This window comes from Oncorhynchus clarkii, chromosome 10 (genome assembly GCF_045791955.1).
Source record: "Oncorhynchus clarkii lewisi isolate Uvic-CL-2024 chromosome 10, UVic_Ocla_1.0, whole genome shotgun sequence".
In the NCBI taxonomy this organism is placed as follows: Eukaryota; Metazoa; Chordata; class Actinopteri; order Salmoniformes; family Salmonidae; genus Oncorhynchus; species Oncorhynchus clarkii.
Window position 1 is genome coordinate 3,822,848 of NC_092156.1, and position 11,477 is coordinate 3,834,324.

The following is an 11,477-nucleotide window of genomic DNA, read 5'->3' on the forward strand; positions in this document are numbered from 1 at the left end:
GACATGGGTGAACTCTACTTGACCCTAGGCTACTTGACTGTACGGTCATTGGAGCTCTCGATCAAAGGTGTAATGACTTATAACTGTTATTACAAAGTTGTTGTAACGGTGAGCGACCTGTAAATGGTGAGGAGAAAGCGGATCGGGCACCTGATCATTTTCAGAGGGCTGCCTGGATCAGGGAAGTCAGATCAGGCAAGGTCAACTTTTTCAGATTGCAGGACGAGGATAAAGTTGTTATTCTTGATTTAAAAATATATATATACAGTGGGGCAAAAAAGTATTTAGTCAGCCACCAATTGTGCAAGTTCTCCCACTTAAAAACGATGAGAGAGGCCTGTAATTTTCATCATTAGGTACACTTCAACTATGACAGACAACTATGACAGACAAAATGAGAAAAAAAATCCAGAAAATCACATTTGTAGGATTTTTTATGAATTTATTTGCAAATTATGGTGGAAAATAAAATAAGCCACCTAAAGTGAACATGGCCATTGGCTGAATCGGGCCTTAGGGTTCACCGGCTATGTCATATCACAAAATAATAATAATTTAAAAAAAATGGTATTAGTCACATATTAGTTACAGTGACATTCTGAATACAACAGGTGTAGACCTTGCAGTGAAAGGGGCTTGTTGGTTAGGAGCCCCTAACCAACAATGCAGTTTACAGAGTCAATGTGGAGGCTGTATACAGGGGGTACCGGTACAGAGTCAATGTGGAGGCTATATACAGGGGGTACCGGTACAGAGTCAATGTGGAGACTATATACAGGGGGTACCGGTACAGAGTCAATGTGGAGGCTATATACAGGGTGTTACGGTACAGAGTCAATGTGGAGACTATATACAGGGGGGTACCGGTACAGAGTCAATGTGGAGGCTATATACAGGGTATTACGGTACAGAGTCAATGTGGAGGCTATATACAGGGTATTACGGTACAGAGTCAATGTGGAGGCTGTATACAGGGGGTACCGGTACAGAGTCAATGTGGAGGCTATATACAGGGGGTACCGGTACAGAGTCAATGTGGAGACTACATACAGGGGGCACCGGTACAGAGTCAATGTGGAGGCTATATACAGGGGGTGCCGGTACAGAGTCAATGTGCGGGGGCACCGGTTAGTTGAGTGTCTCAGCTCTGGCGGTGTTGAGAGGAAATTGTATCTCAGCTCTGGCGGTGTTGAGAGGAAATTGTATCTCAGCTCTGGCGGTGTTGAGGGGAAATTATATCTCAGCTCTGGCGGTGTTGAGAGGAAATTCTGGTCCACTTTGACCCAGATAGTTTATAGTGTTCAGTTATGTCGCACTGAGAGAATGGTCAGATAAGAAGCTAAACCTCTGTAACTCCTGGTCTGATCCCAAGCTGTGGATTTTATAAAAAAAATGTTTTTAAACCTTTTATTTAACGAGGCAAGTCAGTTAAGAACAAAGTGTTAATTACAGTGACGGCCTGTTTGCACACTGTCTTCAATAAACCCAATCAATACACAGTCGTGTATACACAGTCGTGTACAATACACAGGCTATAGAATGTAGGCTGTAGAATATACACAGTTGTGCATCCTTTGACTTACATTTCCACAAATTAACAACCTATACTCCCAAATAGTATATATTTATATATATATATATATATATATATATATATTTCATAGTCTACACAAACATTCAGACATGTTTCTGTTTTATTCGTTGTTGTGTAACAGATCCCTCTTCTCATACCATCCATATGATTTGCAGATAGACATTAACACACAGTCATGTGGACTGTAGAATACACACTGACAGACAGACATGTTAGATTAAGTTGGGATACTTGTTATACTCAAAAAGTACAGTATCTGAGGAGTGATTTGGTTTTTTACATCAGAAGTTAATGGTTTTCTGTAGGAGACACATGGTGGTGGAATGTGTTGGGTAGACAGGAGGAAGTCACGGGATTGCTAGAGGGGATACGGGTGGAGATCTTTGGATTAGGCATCAAGGAGGTTGAGGTTAGAACAGAACCCCTTAAGGGAGAAACAATGGTTTATTACCCCATCACTTCCTCTTCCTGTCTAACCATAAAATAAGTAAGGGTTGGAGAGAAGGAGGAGGGCCTAAATTGGAGAATACTGTTGAAGTTGGAAGTTGACATACACTTTAGCCAAATAACATTTAAACTCAGTTTTTCACAATTCCTGACATTTAATCCTAGGAAAAATTCCCTGTCTTAGATCAGTTAGGATCTCCACTTTATTTTAAGAATGTGAAATGTTAGAAAAATAGTAGAGAGAATGATTTATTTCAGCTTTTATTTCTTTCATCAAACTCCCAGTGGGTCCGAAGTTTACATACAGTCAATTAGTATTTGGTAGCATTTACTTTAAGTTGTTTAACTTGGGTCAAACATTTCGGGTAGCCTTCCCACAATAAGTTGGGTGAATTTTGGCCCATTCCTCCTGACAGAGCTGGTGTAACTGAGTCAGGTTTGTAGGCCTCCTTGCTCACACACGCTTTCTCATTTCTGCCCTCAAATGTTCTATAGGATTGAGGTCAAGGCTTTGTGATGGCCACTCCAATACCTTGACTTTGTTGTCCTTAAAGCCATTTTGCCACAACTTTGAAAGTATGCTTGGGGTCATTTTTTTTTGTTTCATCAGACCAGAGGACATTTCTCCAAAAAGTCTGATCTTTGTCCCCATGTGCAGTTGCAAACCGTAGTCTGGCTTTTTTATTGTGGTTTTTGAGCAGTGGCTTCTTCCTTGCTGAGCGGCCTTTCAAGTTATGTCGATATAGGACTCGTTTTACTGTGGATATAGATACTTTGTACTTGTTTCCTCAGCATCTTCACAAGGTATGTCATGACGTTGGCCTCTGAGTATAGCAACCCCACCCCCTCTCCCTGCCTCCCCCTTGCCTCCTTCAACTAGGCTGCTGTGGTCAGAGGTCGTAAATTCCTGAGAAGACCCTGCCACATGGCCACATAGTATAAGAGGCAGAGTACATTTTCATAGAGAACAAAGCAAATCCTTCCACCTCACAGAACTTGAGGTATGAACAAATTTCATGTTCAGGAGAAAGTGTTTTATATTGGACTGTTTAATGAAAGAAAACTCCAATCCCCTTTTTGAGTTAACTAAATCAGTTAACTAAATCAGAGGACCGCCCCTGAGCACAGTTAGGGTCAGGCGTCCTGGGACAGCCATTTTCCATTTTCTGCCATTCCGAATAAAACCCAACTTTGAGAAATTATCACCATTAGGAGGAGACAAAGGTTGTAGACCATGTTTTTCTCCATTAGGATGAGACAAAGGTTGTAGACCATTGCTGAATCTTTTAACCATACCACGTGGTTAAACTCTTAGATTATCGATACCGACAGAATAAAAACAAGTCTTTGATATTAATTACTAGTCTGCAGCTAGGAATTCGGTATCATTGAACACGAAGAACGACAACCGCCGAAACATCCATTCTATTACGAAACGAATGAATGTCACTCTGAACCATCCACTATAACCACGACAGAGAGAGAGGGAGAGAGATGGACAATTCTACAAAAGAAATGAACTTTTCACCAGCGATCAAGACGACACACTGAGCGTAAATATATTGATTGCAATTGTTCCCGAATGAGGGAGCGTTCAATCCAAAGGATTAACATTTCAATTGTTATAATTATTAACTCTGTAGTGACTTCTTAGTCGACCCCCATTTCCCCTTTTGTCAAACAAGCCGCCATGCCGGTTCCGCCCACTAGGGGCACATTCTATCATTTCATGTAACCATATTTACTGTTTGTTTATGCATTTCTGTGAATTACTTAGTTAGTAATAAATAAATGATTTAAGACAATTGATGTATGGATGACTCATAGTGAAGACTGGGTTCGTGCAGATAACCAACAATTTACGACGTTTGGAATGAGACTAACGTGAGTAAAGTAAATAATTAATTAATTCGAAGACTAATTGATCAGATAAAATATCTGAAAAGTTATTTTAGGAAATGGAAACTTTGTAATCTGAATATTTTTCCTTGGTGCCCCGACTTCTTAGTAATTATGGTTACATGATTAATCAGTCTAATCGCGTAATAATTAATTACAGAGAATCTTTGATAAAATCTTTGATAAAAACTATGTCTTCAGTTTAATGATCGTAAAGACACGACAGGTCTTTTGCTGTTGTTCTGGGATTGATTTGAACTTTTCGCACCAAAGTACGTTCATCTCTAGGAGAGAGAACGCGTCTTCTTCCTGAGCGGTATGACGGCTGCGTGGTCCCATGGTGTTTATACTTGTGTACTATTGTTTGTACAGAATGTGGTACCTTCAGGTGTTTAGAAATTGCTCCCAAGGATGAACCAGACTTGGCTGATTTCTTTTGATTTTCCCATGATGTCAAGCAAAGTGGCACTTGGGCCTTGAAATACATCCACAGGTACAATTGACTCAGTTTGTCATTCATTTAGCCTATCAGAAGCTTCTAAAGCCATGACATCATATTTTGGAATTTTCTAAGCTGTTTAAAGGAACAGTCAACTTAGTGTATGTAAACTTCTGACCCACTGGAATTGTGACATAGTGAAATAATCTCTCTGTAAACAATTGTTGGCAAAATGACTTGTGTCATGCACAAAGTAGTTGTCCTTCCCGACCTGCCAAAACTATAGTTTATTAACAAGAAATGTGTGGAGTGGTTGAAAAATTAGTTTTAAGGACTCCAACCTAAGTGAATGTAAACTTCCGACTTGTGGCAGTGGAAACGTGTTGTCTGAATGCAGCTGTATTGTGGAACCGTGTTGATGGAAACAGATGGACACAGCTGTATTATAGAACCGTGTTGATGGGAACAGCTGTATTGTGGAACCGTGTTGATGGAAACAGATGGACACAGCTGTATTATAGAACCGTGTTGATGGGAACAGATGGACACAGCTGTATTATAGAACCGTGTTGATGGGAACAGCTGTATTGATCCTCTGGGGAGAATGAAACCTGGTTAAGCTTTCCTAGTGTCCGTTGAGTCATTTAGAACCCAACAGACTGTAGAACACTGACAGTCATGTGGACTGTAGAATACAGATAGTCATGTGGGCTGTAGAATACAGATAGTCATGTGGGCTGTAGAATACAGATAGTCATGTGGGCTGTAGAATACAGATAGTCATGTGGGCTGTAGAATACAGATAGTCATGTGGGCTGTAGAATACAGATAGTCATGTGGGCTGTAGAATACAGATATTCATGTGGGCTGTAGAATACTGACAGTCATGTGGGCTGTAGAATACAGATAGTCATGTGGGCTGTAGAATACTGTGCATTCAGAAAGTATTCAGACCCCTTGACTTTTTCCATATTTTTGTTACGTTACAGCTTTATTATAAAATTGATTAAATTACATTTTTCCTTATCAATGTTCACACAACAGCCCATAATGATGAAGCAGAACAGGTTTTTAGAAATTAGTGTATTTTTTAAAAACTTATTTACACAAGTACACAGACCCTTTGCTGTAAGACTGAAAATTGAGCTCAGGTGCATCCTGTTTCCATTGATCATCCTTGAGATGTTTCTACAACTTGGAGTCCACCTGTCGTAAATGTAATGTGATTGGACATTATTTGGAAAGGTACACACCTGACAGTGCATGTCAGAGCAAAAACCAAGCCATATGAGGTCAAAGGAAATGTCCGTAGAGCCATGAGACAGGATTGTGTCGAGGCACAAATTTTTACCTTCCATCAGGACAACGTTCCAAGACACCGCAGGAGTGGCTTCGGGACTGTCCTTGAGTGTCCCAGCCGGAGCCCGGACTTGAACGAGATCAAACATATCTGGAGAGATCTGAAAATAGCTGTGTAGCAACTCTCCCCATCCAACATGACAGAACTTGAGAGGATCTATAGAGAAGAATGGGAGAAACTCCCCAAATACAGGTGTGCCAAGCTTGTAGCGTCATACCCAAGAAGACTCGAGGCTGTAATCGCTACCAAAGGTGCTTCAACAAAGTACTGAGTAAAGTGTCTGAATACTTATGTAAATGTTATATTTCATTGTTTTTAAAAAATATTTATATATATTTATATATATATATAAATGTGAATGTTATATTTCATTCTTTTTTTAAAATATTTATATATCTATATATATATTACACACATTTGCAAAATAAAAAGAAACCTGTTTTTGCTTTGTCATTATGGGGTATTTTGTGCAGACATGTGGACTGTGGAATATACAGTAACAGACATGTGGACTGTAGAATATACAGTAACAGACATGTGGACTGTGGAATATACAGTAACAGACATGTGGACTGTAGAATATACAGTAACAGTCATGTGGTCTGTAGAATATACAGTAACAGACATGTGGACTGTAGAATATACAGTAACAGACATGTGGACTGTAGAATGTACAGTAACAGACATGTGGACTGTAGAATATACAGTAACAGACATGTGGACTGTAGAATGTACAGTAACAGACATGTGGACTGTAGAATATACAGTAACAGACATGTGGACTGTAGAATATACAGTAACAGACATGTGGACTGTGGAATATACAGTAACAGACATGTGGACTGTAGAATATACAGTAACAGACATGTGGACTGTAGAATGTACAGTAACAGACATGTGGACTGTAGAATATACAGTAACAGACATGTGGACTGTAGAATATACAGTAACAGACATGTGGACTGTAGAATATATAGTAACAGACATGTGGACTGTAGAATGTACAGTAACAGACATGTGGACTGTAGAATGTACAGTAACAGACATGTGGACTGTAGAATATACAGTAACAGACATGTGGACTGTAGAATATACAGTAACAGACATGTGGACTGTAGAATATACAGTAACAGACATGTGGACTGTGGAATATACAGTAACAGACATGTGGACTGTAGAATATACAGTAACATCCTTGTGGACTGTAGAATATACAGTAACAGCCTTTTGGACTGCAGAACATACAGTAACAGACATGTGGACTGTAGAATATACAGTAATAGACATGTGGACTGTAGCATATACAGTAACAGTCATGTGGTCTGTAGAATATACAGTAACAGACATGTGGACTGTAGAATATACAGTAACAGACATGTGGACTGTAGAATATACAGTAACAGACATGTGGACTGTAGAATGTACAGTAACAGACATGTGGACTGTAGAATGTACAGTAACAGACATGTGGACTGTAGAATATACAGTAACAGACATGTGGACTGTAGAATATACAGTAACAGACATGTGGACTGTAGAATATACAGTAACAGACATGTGGACTGTAGAATGTACAGTAACAGACATGTGGACTGTAGAATATACAGTAACAGACATGTGGACTGTAGAATATACAGTAACAGACATGTGAACTGTAGAATATACAGTAACAGACATGTGGACTGTAGAATATACAGTAACAGACAAGTGGACTGTAGAATATACAGTAACAGACATGTGGACTGTAGAATATACAGTAACAGACATGTGGACTGTAGAATATACAGTAACAGACATGTGGACTGTAGAATGTACAGTAACAGACATGTGGACTGTAGAATGTACAGTAACAGACATGTGGACTGTAGAATATACAGTAACAGACATGTGGACTGTAGAATATACAGTAACAGACATGTGGACTGTAGAATATACAGTAACAGACATGTGGACTGTAGAATGTACAGTAACAGACATGTGGACTGTGGAATATACAGTAACAGACATGTGGACTGTAGAATATACAGTAACAGACATGTGGACTGTGGAATATACAGTAACAGACATGTGGACTGTAGAATGTACAGTAACAGACATGTGGACTGTAGAATATACAGTAACAGACATGTGGACTGTAGAATGTACAGTAACAGACATGTGGACTGTAGAATATACAGTAACAGACATGTGGACTGTAGAATATACAGTAACAGACATGTGGACTGTAGAATGTACAGTAACAGACATGTGGACTGTAGAATATACAGTAACAGACATGTGGACTGTAGAATATACAGTAACAGACATGTGGACTGTAGAATATACAGTAACAGACAAGTGGACTGTAGAATATCCACTTTTTTAAACTTATTAGGGCTAGTCCCCTTTTTTCTCCACTTCCTGTCTGAATGACATTCCCAAAGTAAACTGCCTGTAGCTTAGGCCCAGAAGCCAGGATATGCATATAATTGGTACCATTAGAAAGAAAACCCTTTGACATTTGTAGAAATGTTAAAATAAGGTAGGAGAATATAACATATGGTAGGAGAAAATCCAAATCCTTTTGAGAGACCATCCTCTTAGAATTGCAAGAGAAAGGTCATATTGAGAATGAGCTCCCTGGATGCAATTCCTATGGCTTCCACAAGGTGTCAGCAGTCTATGTTCAAGGTTTCAGGCTCGTAACTTCAAAAACGTATAAGAAATAACAGTTTTAGTAGAAGGACACAGTCTTGGAAATTCATGTTTGCTCGCGCCGTGAAGACATTACGCACCTGCTAAAATGGGTTTCCTATTGAACATACTTCTTTCAGTAATACATATTATAGTTTGATTACATTTTAGGGATCTGAGGAGTAAATAGAAACATATTTTGACTTGTTGAAACAAAGTTTAGGGGAAGATGTTCAGATTCCTTTCTCTACAAGTTAAACGAGTGGATGACTCAAATCGATGGCACCAACTAAACAGACTTTTTGGGAGATAAAGAAGGATTTTATCTAACAAAACGGCACTACATGTTATAGCTGGGACCCTTTGGATGACAAATCCGATTTAAAAAAAGTAAGTGAATATTTTATCGTTATCTGTGAATGTATGAAACCTGTGCCGGTAGAAAAATATTTTGATGTGGTGCGCCGTCCTCAAACAATCGCATGGTATGTTTTCGCTGTAATAGCTACTGTAAATCGGACAGTGCAGTTAGATTAACAAGAATTTAAGCTTTCAGCCGATATAAGACACTTATATGTACATAAATGTTTAAAATCCATAATATTTATTTGAATTGCACGCTCTCCAGTTTCACCCGAAGTTGTCCTGCTAGTGGGACACCAATCCTTAACTCAGATTTACTTTGAAGTCCAAAGTGTAGTAATACAGGTGAAATCAGTTACTGACATGGTGGCCTAGCAGGAAGATTGGAACGGCTGTGACCCAAGAGGTTGTGAGTTCAAATCCCAGTTGAGGGCATGTTAAATATTAATGACTAAACAGGAAGATTGGAACGGCTGTGAACCAAGAGGTTGTGAGTTCAAATCCCAGTTGAGGGCATGTTAAATATTAATGACTAAACAGGAAGATTGGAACGGCTGTGAACCAAGAGGTTGTGAGTTCAAATCCCAGTTGAGGGCATGTTAAATATTAACGACTGTACACAGAAACATACACAATGTAGCCATGTATGACAAAATGTGTCACGTGTTCAAGTTGAAAACACTGTGTTCATCATAACGACTCACCTTTGTTTTTGCAGGGCTTGTGAATCTCTCCTAGAAAAAAATGTGTAGTCCACATGTGACACTTCATGTGAGAGGTTATTGTGAAATATCATGTGAGAAATGTAATCCACATGAGAAAGGTTGTTGTGAAATATCATGTGAGAAATGTAATCCACATGAGAAAGGTTATTGTGAAATATCATGTGAGAAATGTAATCCACATGAGAAAGGTTATTGTGAAATATCATGTGAGAAATGTAATCCACATGAGAAAGGTTATTGTGAAATATCATGTGAGAAATGTAATCCACATGAGAAAGGTTATTGTGAAATATCATGTGAGAAATCATCCTGTGATGATGACAGCGATTTTCCTGTCGGGATGTTCGTTGAAGCTGCTCCACTCTACAGAAACAGGGGCTCCTGCCCTGTGAGCCGTTCTTCCTCGGACAAGGCTACTCATGTACAGTCGCAGGTAAAGTGAGACGTGGCACCGACCCAGAGTCGGCTTAAGATACAGCTGAAAATGTACAGCACACAGACAGGTCATTCCAGGTGAGAGTCAGTAAAGGAACAGAGAACCAGGGAAGTATCCCAATTAGCACACAGACAGGTCATTCCAGGTGAGAGTCAGTAAAGGAGCAGAGAACTAGGGAAGTATCCCAATTAGCACACAGACAGGTCATTCCAGGTGAGAGTCAGTAAAGGAGCAGAGAACTAGGGAAGTATCCCAATTAGCACACAGACAGGCCATTCCAGGTGAGAGTCAGTAAAGGAACAGAGAACCAGGGAAGTATCCCAATTAGCACACAGACAGGTCATTCCAGGTGAGAGTCAGTAAAGGAGCAGAGAACTAGGGAAGTATCCCAATTAGCACACAGACAGGCCATTCCAGGTGAGAGTCAGTAAAGGAGCAGAGAACCAGGGAAGTATCCCAATTAGCACACAGACAGGTCATTCCAGGTGAGAGTCAGTAAAGGAGCAGAGAACCAGGGAAGTAACCCAATTAGCACACAGACAGGCCATTCCAGGTGAGAGTCAGTAAAGGAACAGAGAACCAGGGAAGTACCCCAAATAGCACCCTGTTCCCTATAAGGTGCACTACTCTGGGTCCTGGTCAAAAGTAATGCTCAATTTAGGAAACCGGGTGCCTTTTGGCACGCAGATTAGGGAGAAAGTTCACTAGTTCCTGCAGTGAAATGACGCCCTCTAGTGGCGTCATGGGTGAAATGTTAGCAATATTTTTCATAATTGCATAATTAATTAACATTTAAAATGTGTAAAAAATGACGCCGATAAATCCGATGTTTCTATGTGAAACGGTTTTGTTATAGTTCAGTCTTCTGTGATGTACATAAAGTGTAATACTGGAATGCAAACTCAACATTGAATACATTTTCAACTCTGTATCTGACATAACTTCTTCTATAAGCCCATAGCCACGTGTGTGAGGTGTATACTTTTGTTTCAAAGTAGATAATTTTTTTTAAGACTACCCAGAAACACTAATCTAGAAGGTTAAAAGGAACACACCATTGAGTAGAATATGTACAAACAAACAAAGGGAGGTTTGTTGACGAAAAGTTCATATGTAAACACACCATTCATCCTCTCCTCGTCCCCGACAGGTGGGCGCTACACATTTGTCTGTGTGCCATTTGTGTCATTGGTACTGTACTGTGGAAGAGGTGAGTTTGCTCCAGTAGAAAGGCTTGGAGCTTTTGAGAACGAATAGGTTATTGTACCCAAAGGGCATTTTAATTTGCGGTAGTAATAACCCTATCCATTAGTCTCAAAACAGCCCTCTTCAGAACAGCCCTGGTCCTAACGGGCCATTCATATGCAGCGGTCTAGTTCTCTCTCACCGGTAGCAAATGAGCCTTATCAGACATGCTGGGCAGATAGGTCATTGGTGGGGCCGACGTTTTTTTCTCTCTCTCTCTCATTCATACTCTCCCTCCTCCTTTCTCACTCCCCCCTTCCCATGACGAGGGGCCCCCCACTCATACCACCTCCCCT